The sequence below is a fragment of the Oncorhynchus keta genome, chromosome 35 (assembly GCF_023373465.1).
Source record: "Oncorhynchus keta strain PuntledgeMale-10-30-2019 chromosome 35, Oket_V2, whole genome shotgun sequence".
Classification (NCBI taxonomy): domain Eukaryota; kingdom Metazoa; phylum Chordata; class Actinopteri; order Salmoniformes; family Salmonidae; genus Oncorhynchus; species Oncorhynchus keta.
The window spans coordinates 69,224,866-69,237,646 of NC_068455.1; the positions used below are offsets into that span (position 1 = coordinate 69,224,866).

General features: G+C 41.7%; 1 protein-coding gene and 1 long non-coding RNA gene across 6 annotated transcripts in view; both read left to right on the top strand.

The window, feature by feature from the left end:
* The window catches only part of LOC118368909 (zinc finger protein 219-like), a 50,724-nt gene that overhangs the window by 17,495 nt on the left and 20,448 nt on the right, over positions 1–12,781 (top strand). Inside the window, exon 1 of one of the 4 annotated variants that reach the window (XM_035753387.2) lies at positions 5,971–6,157. The exons of the other annotated variants lie outside the window; for them this stretch is intronic. The gene's annotated coding sequence lies outside the window, so the exon portion shown is untranslated. Of the gene's footprint in view, positions 1–5,970; positions 6,158–12,781 lie in introns of those variants that run through there. 4 annotated transcript variants of the gene reach the window in all.
* On the top strand, positions 416–1,617 carry LOC127916141 (uncharacterized). 2 transcript variants are annotated; one of them, XR_008093548.1, is made up of 3 exons: positions 416–516; positions 566–805; positions 846–1,617. It is a non-coding gene; the product is annotated as an uncharacterized LOC127916141 (long non-coding RNA). The 2 variants fall into 2 exon arrangements; XR_008093549.1 differs by having other exon boundaries at positions 416–476.

Sequence of the window (12,781 nt, forward strand, 5' to 3'; positions counted from 1 at the left end):
ATATGCAGTAAGCTATTGATTGGGGACCATACTTAGGCAGCCCTTTTCCCTCCACGCCTAACATCCTCAGATAGCAGCCAGCTATCTGTCTCTCTCATTGTCTGGTTTCATGGGTCTCATAGGAACTCTCCATATCTAAATTCAAAAGGATATTGAACCCATTGAATCGATATCTACAGTAATTTGTCTAACTGGAAGTTATGCAGTACCACACTACTAACTCGGTGCTACAAAATATATACTACATTATATTGGGAGAGGTATGTACTACAGAATATACACTATATTATATTGGGAGAGGTATGTACTACAGAATATATACTACATTATATTGGGAGAGTTATGTACTACAGAATATATACTACATTATATTGGGAGAGTTATGAATATATACTACATTATATTGAATATGTACTACTACATTATATTGGGAGAGTTATGTACTACAGAATATATACTACATTATATTGGGAGAGGTATGTACTACAGAATATATACTACATTATATTGGGAGAGGTATGTACTACAGAATATACAGAATATATACTACATTATATTGGGAGAGGTATGTACTACAGAATATATACTACATTATATTGGGAGAGGTATGTACTACAGAATATATACTACATTATATTGGGAGAGGTATGTACTACAGAATATATACTACATTATATTGGGAGAGGTATGTACTACAGAATATATACTACATTATATTGGGAGAGGTATGTACTACAGAATATATACTACATTATATTGGGAGAGGTATGTACTACAGAATATATACTACATTATATTGGGAGAGGTATGTACTACAGAATATACACTACATTATATTGGGAGAGGTATGTACTACAGAATATATACTACATTATATTGGGAGAGGTATGTACTACAGAATATATACTACATTATATTGGGAGAGGTATGTACTACAGAATATATACTACATTATATTGGGAGAGGTATGTACTACAGAATATATACTACATTATATTGGGAGAGGTATGTACTACAGAATATATACTACATTATATTGGGAGAGGTATGTACTACAGAATATATACTACATTATATTGGGAGAGGTATGTACTACAGAATATATACTACATTATATTGGGAGAGGTATGTACTACAGAATATATACTACATTATATTGGGAGAGGTATGTACTACAGAATATATACTACATTATATTGGGAGAGGTACACTACTGTTCAAAAGATATTCCATAAAAAATCAGCCGTTTCCAGTTACAATAGTCATTTACAACATTAACAATGTCTACACTGTATTTCTGATCAATTCGATGTTCTTTTAATGGGACAAAAAATGTGCTTTTCTTTCAAAAACAAGACCATTTCTAAGTGACATTTCTAAGTGACCCCAGACTTTTCAACGGTAGTGTAAATAAAAGTTTTATTTTCATGTGTTTTTGTAAGTGCCATCTTACATAATGCAGTTTTAAGCACAAAATATACTTATGTTTTTAAAAGAATTAGGAAATGCTTGTTCTGTTTGTGGTTCAATGTTTGCATGCTATGTGGTTGCAGGTATCGGACTTCAATTGTACTTACACCATTTGTACCTGTATTATTAAATTCAAACTGGAAGGAAGCCATTCAACTCAAATACCTGTATTGCTTGGTATCAGAAAATGTTGTCATGGGGTTCATACTTTGCATTCAAAGTGACATAAACCAATGTACAGTATTAGCATTTTAGTCAAATAGGCAGGCGCAGTGTATTTACAGTGTAGCTAAACATTGTTACATATAGTTACTACCGTAATAATATCTGTTGCCAGTTTGTGTACTTGAACAATCAATGCACAGAAATGCACTAATGTTTTTACAAGTGTATTTACTGTATTTACTGTGACTTTATCCCCCTAGACCAGCAGCAGTTAAACACCAAACCCATCAACAAAACCTGACTAGACAACTATGCAGAGGGAGTGAAATACTCCACAGAGAAAGGGGGAGAGATAGAGATAGAGAGAGAAAGTGGAGCGAAACAGGAAGGGGCTGATCGTCTGAGTGAAAGGGGGGAGCGACAGAGGAGAGGAGGAGAGGGACAGAAGACAGTAGAGGGGTATGATGGGAAAGGAGAGAGGGCGAGGGGCAGACAGAGAGGCACAGAGAGGGGAGAAGAAAATGAGGGAGAAGGGAGAATAGAGAGGGGGCTTATAGGAACCCAGAGAGAGAACAGGGGAAGACACAAAGAACCAGGGTGGTATAGAGGTATAGGCAGGCAGAAAGAAAGTGGAGAGAGAGTTAGATAAGTTTTTCTTTTTGCAAGGCAGAAATGAGCAGGGGGGAGAAGGGGGCGAGAGAGGGAGAGAGAGAGAGTACGTGAGAAAGGGGCAGAGGGAGAGAGTGTGAGGCAGAGAGAGAGAGAGAGGGGAAGAGAGAGGGGCAGAGGGAGAGAGTGTGAGGCAGAGAGAGAGAGGGGAAGAGAGAGGGGCAGAGGGGTAAAGGGGGATGTTGACAAAGCAGAGAGAGTCTAGTTGAACAAAGAGAACGCGGAGAGAATGAGCCGGGTGCAACATCAAAGGGATTTTTCAGGCCTGGTTACCGGGACAACAGACATTTGCATGCGATTAGCTTTTTACATCATATTAAGAAGGGGAGGGGGGAGTAGGGGGGAGGGAGGAAAGGGGGGGCAGGGAGCTATAGATCATACAGGGTGAGTGAGAGAACAAGATGGTGTGGGTAAAAAGAGAGAAACGTTGGTCATCTCCTGTGGTAAAACTGATTTATAGACTGCCAACAGAGAGAACCGTTTTTAAACCAGCATGCATGATTTATGCCATCAACACTTGGGTTGCATCTGAAAAGGCACACTTTTCCCTGTGTAGTGCACTATATTTGACTGGGACCCATAGAGATCTGGTCAAAAATAGTGCACTATATAGTGATTAGGATTCTATTTGGGATGGATACCTGGAGAGATACGGTATATGCTAAAAGACATGTCAGCATTGATAAACATCACTGCCAGAGACAGTCTGACTGGCCAATGACCCAAACAACGCTCTGAGATAAGAAAAAGCACTATACTGTAAACCTGTATACTGCATACTGTAATACATAAGCACACACACACACACACACACACACACACACACAACCTGTTCATGGTACACAAATCCAGACATTAACCAAATAATCAGACATCTTTCCTTCTCACTATACCTCCATTCTTTCTCTCCTCTCATCACCACTTCTCTCTCATATATCTCCGCCATCTCTCTGTCTCTCCTTCAATCCCTTGCTTCTCCCCCTCCCTCCATCTTTCCTCTCCATCTCTCCCTTTCTCTATCTGATTCTTATTTTCTTCACCTCCATTTCCCACCCTCTCTCCCTCCCACTTTCTCTCTATCCCTCTTTTTCCTCTCCCTCCCTCTTTCTCCTCTCCCTCCCTCTTTCTCTCTATCCCTCTTTCTCCTCTCCCTCCCTCTTTCTCTCTATCCCTCTTTCTCCTCTCCCTCCCTCTTTCTCTCTATCCCTCTTTCTCCTCTCCCTCCCTCTTTCTCTCTATCCCTCTTTTTCCTCTCCCTCCCTCTTTCTCTCTATCGCTCTTTCTCCTCTCCCTCCCTCTTTCTCCTCTCCCTCCCTCTTTCTCTCTATCCCTCTTTCTCCTCTCCCTCCTTCTGTCTCTCTGTCCCATGTTGCCAGTGTGTGTGATGCCTCAGTGCCCTCAGTATTGTGGCTGGCTGCATTATGCCGGTGGGCGTCACTCTGCCCGTTGTCACGGCAGCATTGTGATGGGGGGGGTATTACAGTATCAATACCCTTCCACTGCAACAAAAGGACAGCAGCCACAGCCACATATATCACTCCACCTCTGCACTCCTTCTCTCATCCCTTGTTCCGTCTCTCTTTCTCATTTTCTCACCCCTCCCTTCCCCCATCCCTCTCTACTGCACGTCAATTCCCCCCACCTATCAATTGATTTCCCTCCATCTCCCCTCTAAATATGTACATATTGATCCTCCAACCCACTCCCTCCTTTATCTCTTTTTTTTATTCTCGTTTTCTACTTCAGCATCTATCAGATTTCATTCTCTCCATCCAGAGACCTCCCCTCCACTCCTCATTCCTTATCTCACTTAATCTCTCTCTCTCTTTCCCTCCTCCTCCCACCTTCTTTCCCTCATCTCTCATTTCATCACCCCTCCATCCATTCTCTCTCTCTCACTCTTCCTCTCTCTCCTCCCTGCCTGAATTTTTTTGTTTGTCTCGTCTCAGTCACTCTCTGCATATTAATTGGTGTGTTTCTTCTGCAGCGGAGAAAACAATCAAAGTATCTCTCACACACACACACACACACACACACACACACACACATACACACACACAGACACACACACATACACACAAAATCAAAGCATCAGGGGTGGGTGATGATGCCATTGTGGCAGACACAAACATGTACACATATGCTATACAAAATAGACACACAATCACACAGACACAGTACAGACACACATATGCCGTGACTGTACACACACACACACCTACACACACACAGTCACGTCCATTCACACAACAAATACATGTGTACTGCACATATGCCAATCACAATAGATGGCAAGGTGATAGTAGATTATCATAGACAGCTGCACCATCTCTAGTAAATATATATAAATGTACAACTCTTATTACTATTATAGATCATTGCGGTGACTGTGATGTATGGTTGTTTTACCTACACCTTAGTTGAATGCAATTACTGTATGTTGCTCTCAATAGAGCGTCTGCTAAATTACCAAAATGTAAATGTAAATTTGTTTTATATAATATTTTACAATCAAGAGCAGGTTTTATTAGTGTATATACTGACGTTCCCTCTTGGAACAAATAAGTCATAATATTCTATCCTATTCCATTATCTTCTATTCTATAGGTTTGTGAGAAAATAAGAGGGCTGTGTGATAAGAGCAGGAGAAATGACATGGTCAGTATGCTATTTACAGTAGCATGCCACTAGACCATAAGGGCACATCAGGTGAATGAAATAAGAATGAAAATACTCCTGTGTGTGTGTATGCCCATGTGTTTAGGGGGTGATGAGGGATAAAGTTCAACCTCACCATTGAATGTCATCTTGACTCCTGTCTTTTAAATATAGGTATTATTACAGTGTTATACATAATAGCAGAGAACTTACCCCAGTACCTGTTTTTATTGATATGCATGATAATAAAACATATCAGACAGTTGGTGAAGTCGCTGCCGACCGGCCTCCGTGCAGGTATGCTCTTAGAGAGGTGCATTGTGATGGAGTGGCCTGTTAAAGGCAATGCACCTGCGCCTCCAGGAGCGCGAGCCCACGTGGGGTGAAGTTGCTTTTACCCACGTGTTGTGCTTCGGTGTGAGTTAGAATAGAAGCATGATTCAGAGAAATTCCGAGTTTAACGTGAAACTTCCGATTCGAATGATGATTCAAACGATTAATAACCATACTTTTGGGTGGGAATCTTTTGTTTCAATTCATAGTGAAAGACACTTGTTAGTCACTTATACAATGAGTAAACCAAAACAGTTATAAAACAGTGATAACCATATACATCTCCCTTCAACTTGTGTAACTATAAAACCACACGCTTCCGGGGTGGGTTATCAAAACAACATTTGGATACATCGCGTCAAACACATACTTTATAACATTTACGCACTTCGATAAGACACTTTGCCCCAAACTGATGTAGGCTATTGTTATATGTAAGCTGTCAAATAGAGATCACTTGATAGTGGTGCTATAATGTGTCGTTATTTTGGACTGCAACTGAACTGTGCCCGAGCTGATAGACAGCCGCCCGCGTGTCAATGTTCTAAAATGGTGCTGTGAGATTATAATTACATCTGCAACCTACATCACTCCCTCTCTCATCGCTCCCCTCTCTCTCGCTCTCTTTCCCTATCTTATTCTCTCACTCACTCACTACTGCACAATAAATGGATCTTTGGAAAAAATGCGAGAGAGAGGGAGAAAGGGAGGAGAAGAGGGTGAGCTAAGGGAGGGGGGAAACGGCGTATGCTTGTATACAGCAACCCTGATTTCCATTTTTTCCCCCAACTCGTAATGTATTTAATTCAAGTGAAACGTAATCATGACGTGTCGTGTCATTAATCCGCCCGCCGCCTTTCCCGTAAGTACATAGAGTCTTACTTTCATCATAAATATCTAGTTAATTTACAATATATACTATCCACACGTTTACATGTGCACTTTTATATAGAGTGGTATGGAACTGCAGTTGTGTAGCACTATAGTAGAACCTCTCCAAAATTGTTGTATTTATCGCGAATGTTGTTGTCTTCATGAACAACAAATATGTGGCGACGACTTTTTCTTTTTGGCGGGGGGCAGATTCGGGTAATCATCCTATAACGTTAGTTGCTGTGATTGAAGCTTATTACGTCAATTTTTATCTAGCATTTTGTTTACACCTTGCAGTTTCCATGCGTTAGTATAGTGGGTGGATTGTTCAAAGTGATTGGCGTGTTGTACTCGGTGTGGTGTGTGTGCTGCATGTATGTTGCAGCACTTCGGCACTTTACTGTGTCATGTATGAGGCCGGTGTTGTATATGCGCGCGTGGCCGACTGTCTGCATGCGATAGCCATATAAACTACGGTAAATCATGATAGAATAGTTTCAGCTATAACTTGGGGCCTAAAATGTCCTACTTGCAATGCCGGATAACATATTCGCCTACACTGTAAATTACTTTATTTTGTTTGAAGTGCACTAAAAGTCCACTAAAGTGAACGCGCAAGTGTAGCCTATTAAAGCCTATTAATTGTACAACTTTGATTAAGTTCTATATTTGATGTATTGCTCTAAGTAGGCCTATTAAAATCGTACTCTAAATGCCAATTGCATTCAACCATGCATGCGCATCGAGTTTGATTCACATTAAAACATAAAAACGCAGTTTTGACATAAATAAATTGCATATCAGGATCAAGCAGCATATATTTGATTCGCGTCTTAACGCTCGAGAACCTTTGATCTCCGCGGACATATTTCTTGGTTAACTACATGTTCCAGTGTGATTTACAAAGCTGCAACGCGAGTACATTCCATTCAGAGATCCATTTAGACAGGTTTATTATTTTGTTGGCGACACATTGCGTACGGCACATTTTTAAAATGACCAGTTTAACCAAATGTAGGTAGCCTCTATGTGTACAGGCTAGGCTACACCTATCCAACTCTACCAAACGGGTTTTAAAAATATCGTCCTCACACTAGCCTACGACTATATTTACCAGGACGATTCGTAGGCTATACTATTACAACCGGTAAACTTGTTCTAGCCTCAGCTCTCATGAATGAGTACGAGCTTCACTCTAGCTATTGGCTACCTTTCACCTTCTTCGGACTAGTTATTTCGCAAGAAAGTAGCAAGTGTGTTGCGTGCAACATTGTATCACATTCTGAAAACGCAAGTTGGTATAAGATAGGGGGATTCTTTTATGTAGCCTTCCGTACGTGTGCTAGACAAAATGTGAGAAGGTCTGATTTAGTTTTAGGGTGATGGAGGGGGAGATTGGCAGCGAAATTCAAGATGAAATCCATGATGGCACTTTTTTCGTCCCCCGATCCCTCGTCGCAACACTCATGTCTTATATCTCCTCCCTTTCAATCTTTTGTTATAGAAAATGTAGGAACAAAATGGATGAAGCATGGGGGAGAGATAGATAGGCTACATGACAAACAGAATAGACAAGGACCGTGACTCCACAACGGTTTTGAGATTTAAAACAATCGCGTTACTATGTTCACTTAGAGGATTTTAAGATCATATGTTACAAGCTTAATGTCTGGAGACCAGCTGCGAACGGGACGCGTTTTTTTGTGGGGGGTGGGACATTACGTGTGTAGGCTGTGCACCCGGGCATTGTTTATTGGTAGTTATTTATTTCATTACTGTGGCTTTTTAATTGAGATGGCCGCGAGAGAGAAGGCAGGGGGAAAGAACGACTGAAAATGGTTGCACGTTATTGACGCAAATCATCATACAGGGCGAGGAGGAAATTCCTCTCCAGATAAGAGGCAGACGTGTCATCTGCGGTGACCGGAGTAGCACAAGACACTCCGGTCGCAGCCTTTTCAAATCCCACAGCCACAGAAAAATGTCCCGTTTTCACCCTACCTACCATAGTTTTATTGCACACTGAAACTATTGTAATATGATATAACAGGCTACTGTAACACATTCCCTTCCTGGCCTTTTTGAATTTTCAGCTTGTAGTTTTTGATTTCCCCTCAATCAAACTATGTAGATGGATTTATAAACATGCTTCTGCAACCTAAAATATATTTTATAATTTCACATTTCTATACTTTTTTTCAAGAAGTGTCAGTTTGAGGGAAAGAGTGTGTCATCTTTAGATGCTGTTATAAATCTGGATAGAATATTGGGGAATGGATTCATTGGGAAGGTGACTTTTTACCGTCTTGTAGCCTACATTAAAGAGATTCTGCAGAACGTTTGTATACAACCAGCCAAAAGTGGTCCCTGAAAATTTAGTACTACGTTACATCCCAGCTAGCACAGTGGATCTGGGCCAATTTCGGCTGAGAGTCGGGGCACTCGGCTGAGAGTCCGACTCTGCCGACGTCATGTGGCCCGAGTCTGGGCCGCTTTTGGCAGTATTACTAATGGCTAGGATTCGGGGATTGAGCTTGGGCCGATTCCGGTGTGAGTTATCTGGCCCAAATGTATTACTTGCGGCTCCGGCCGATTCCGGTGTGAGTTATCTGGCCCAAATGTATTACTTGGGGTTTGGGCCGAGGCTACTCTCTGACAGATGATTACACAGGCTGCTTTATATAATTAACATTTCATTATTTATTTTTCCATATTTTCTCATTGTTTCTATGATCAAAAAATACAATTAACATTTAAACAAAATTCTTTGTGGATGGAGCCTCCTGAGTGGCGCAGCGGTCTAAGACACTGCTCCGCACTGCAAACTGCATTGCTACAGATGCTGGGTCGAGACCTATGCCTGCCGCGACCGGGAGAACCATTGAAGCGACTCACAATTGGCCTAGAGTCGTCCGAGTTAGGGGAGGGTTTGGCCGGCTGGGATATCCTTGTCACATGCGCTATAGCGACTCCTGTGGTGAGCCAGGCACATGCACGCTGACACAAAATGTTATTTTTTTTGTGGATGGGTATAATTTGTATGTATAAAATGTAAAATTGTAATATTTAAAATGACTAAATTACACTATAATTAAATGTGCTTTGGGCCGCTTCTGGGGGGATTCTGGTAAGATGCCGGCAAAGTCGGCTGAATTCCGGTAGACGGATACGGCCTGATGTACTTGGGCCGATTCTGGGCAGTCATTCATTTTGATTCCGGGCCGAGCCCGACACCCGATTCCGGCCCGATTCAATCAGTTCCAGCCCCCCGGAAGAGGGCCGATTCCTCATTGCTAGCTGGGATATGTGCAGATATGTGCACCATCTCAGTACTCTCTCGTTCTGCTGTGTGTGCTAGCAATCAGTCAAATGGCAAGGGGCTGAAGCTGATTGGCTAAAACTTGAATTGCTAGAGTTCTGGCCCATATGGGGAAAAATGGAGGGACAGCTTCCAGAAAAACTGTCACTTTCAAACTAGGGATTTCGTGGCTAATTGAGAGAAGACAGTAATTCTGCTCATATATTATGCATGTATGAACTACACATTTGACACATCCAGCCCAAAGCGAGAGGTTTAAAAGTTAGTAGTCGTCAAAGTTCCCGGAGCATGTATTTAATACAGTGCATCTCCTCAGGACAGCACTTTAGGGGTGCAACATCTTGGTGCAACATCTAGGTCTCTCTCTCTCTCTCTCTCTCTCTCTCTCTCTCTCTCTCTCTCTCTATCTATCTATCTATCTATCTATCTATCTATCTATCTATCTATCTATCTATCTATCTATCTATCTATATCTATCTATCTATCTATCTATCTATCTATCTATCTATCTATCTATCTATCTATCTATCTATCTATCTATCTATCTATCTATCTATCTATCTATCTATCTATCTATCTATCTATCTATCTATCTATCTATCTATCTATCTATCTATCTATCTATCTATCTATCTATCTATCTCTCTCTCTCTCTCTCTCTCTCTCTCTCTCTCTCTCTCTCTCTCTCTCTCTCTCTCTCTCTCTCTCTCTCTCTCTCTCTCTCTCTCTCTCTCTCTCTCTCTCTCTCTCTCTCTCTCTCTCTCTCTCTCTCTCTCTCTCTCTCTCTCTCTCTCTCTCTCTCTCTCTCTCTCTCTCTCTCTCTCTCTCTCTCTCTCTCTCTCTCTCTCTCTCTCTCTCTCTCTCTCTCTCTCTCTCTCTCTCTCTCTCTCTCTCTCTCTCTCTCTCTCTCTCTCTCTCTCTCTCTCTCTATATATCTCGCTATCTCTATCTCGCTATCTCTATATATCTCGCTATCTCTATCTCGCTATCTCTATCTCTATCTCTATCTCTCTCTAGCTATCTCTATCTCTATCTCTATCTCTCTCTAGCTATCTCTATCTCTCTCTAGCTATCTCTATCTCTCTATCTATCTAGCTATCTCTTGGAGCTCAAGTGACTGATTTAATTGGGTCATGAAGGGTGTGTGGGATAGATAGATAGATAGAAAACACCTGCTCGGCCTCCTTAGTGACATTTAAAACACTTACAAGCAATAATTCTTAGCCCTTCACCAAGTTTAGAGTAGCATATTCCATCAACATTTTCAGCTCTCAAACCTTGTAAATGTTTTTATAGAAAACAAGAAACCTAAGAAACCGTACTCCTCTTAGAGTACGGAAGGCTACATAAAAGAATCCCCCTAAGGTCTGAGATAACACATCCGAGAGAGAAAGTAACTAGTAATTACACTGTAATTAAGTTAATCTTACGTGTAGCCTCTACTCACCACATAACTGATGACTAAGTGTGGTGAGCGAAATATATGCTTGCGTACCAAATGGCACCCTATGTGGTAATAGGGAATAGGGTGCCCTTTAGGATACAATCTATAAGTCAGTGTATGTTCACCGTTATAAGGGACATTAATTACAAGGGGCTTCCAAGTGGCACAGGCGTCTTAAGGCACTGCATCTCAGTGCTAGAGGCGTCACTACTGACCCTGGTTCGATTCCAGGCTATCACAACCGGCCGTGATAGGGAGTCCCATAGGGCAGCGCACAATTAGCCCCGAGTTGTTCTGGTTAGGGTTTGGCTGGGTTAGGCCGTCATTGTAAATAATAATTTGTTCTTTAACTGACTTGCCTTGTTACATAAAGGTTCAATTAATACAAATAAACTTACTCAAGCAGCAAACTAGAGGCCAGCTTGCTGCTTGACCACCCAGTCTCCCAGACAGTGTCAATATTCATGATGTAATGGAATCTGTCTGGTCTGGCAGGCCAGTGGGGCTCAAACTACCAGTTGATTCAGCCCTTAAGACACACATTCATGGTACAGAAGATGTAACACTTGTAACACATAAAAGTTACAAGGACACTTTTGAGGTTAGATTGGCCTAATTGCTATCGTTTTATGAAGCGTTATGCCTTGATAGAGATGAGATCTGCACATTTGAAGTCTTGAGTGAGAGACTCATCTATGGAATGTCTGCTAAGGAATCTGAGGTTTTTTAATGCACACTAACATCTGCTTATAGCGTTACACTTCCAGTTCATACTCAGTCTACATGTTACTTCTGCGTCATCGTATGTCCCTCTGCATACTTCCCTGGATGACAACTATAAAGAGGAAAAGGAGAAGAGTTTGGCTTTTCTCTGTTGAAAAAACGTTTTCTACGTTGTGTCCTACTGATCACCACCCAGTGGAAGGGGAAAGACCAAGTGAGAAGAGAGGAGGAGGTGAAGAGGAGTAGAAGAGGTGAGACGAGGTCAGGGGGCAAGAATCAGAAGACTGAGTCAGAGAAGTCAGATACCCTCCCTCCTTCTTCTTTGTGACGGGGGGATTACGAAAGAGTCCGATCCAGATAGTTAGAGGGAGCGAGGGAGGGAGTAAAAAAGAGAGAGGGGGTTCAGGGAAAGGTGAAATGCAGGAAATGAATCCCGTCTGTGGGGAAGTTTTTCCGCGTGACCACGGCGATAAAAAACACATCAGGCTCTGAGTTACTGTACCACACAGAGAGAACACACATACACACACACTTTCACTAACGCATACGCACTTAAACACATACGCTCTCAGGCAGACACCCTTTCACACTAACACACAAAAACAACGGCCCTCACCCACGTACTTACAGTACACACACACAAACTCTTCATTCTAAGACACATGTCAGCTTTAATGACACGAGTGACACACGCGCACCGACATACTTTGACTATAACGTGTAACAAAAAGCCATTAAGAAACTAGATGCAGAAGTCTCATACAACCCCTTTATCAAACATCTATCCATAGAAATCCTGATTCTCAGCTGCCTTCAGTAAACACGATGAGCCTCTAGACAATATTATAAATACATAAGGATCCACACCCTCGTATGAAGAATCGTAACGGCCATGCATGAACTTGCCTGAGCGGTGTCCATCTCACAACCACAAATACAGTACCCGTCAAAAGTTTGGACACACCTACTCATTCAAGGGTTCAAGAAAAACATTTGAATGAGTAGGTGTACTTTATACATAGTTACATTTGTACATTCTTTCTACACTGAGATATAGTCTTTCAAATACACATACTGAGTTGTTAACACGCTGTACCGACACAGTCGTAGTGATACGATTGCATTAC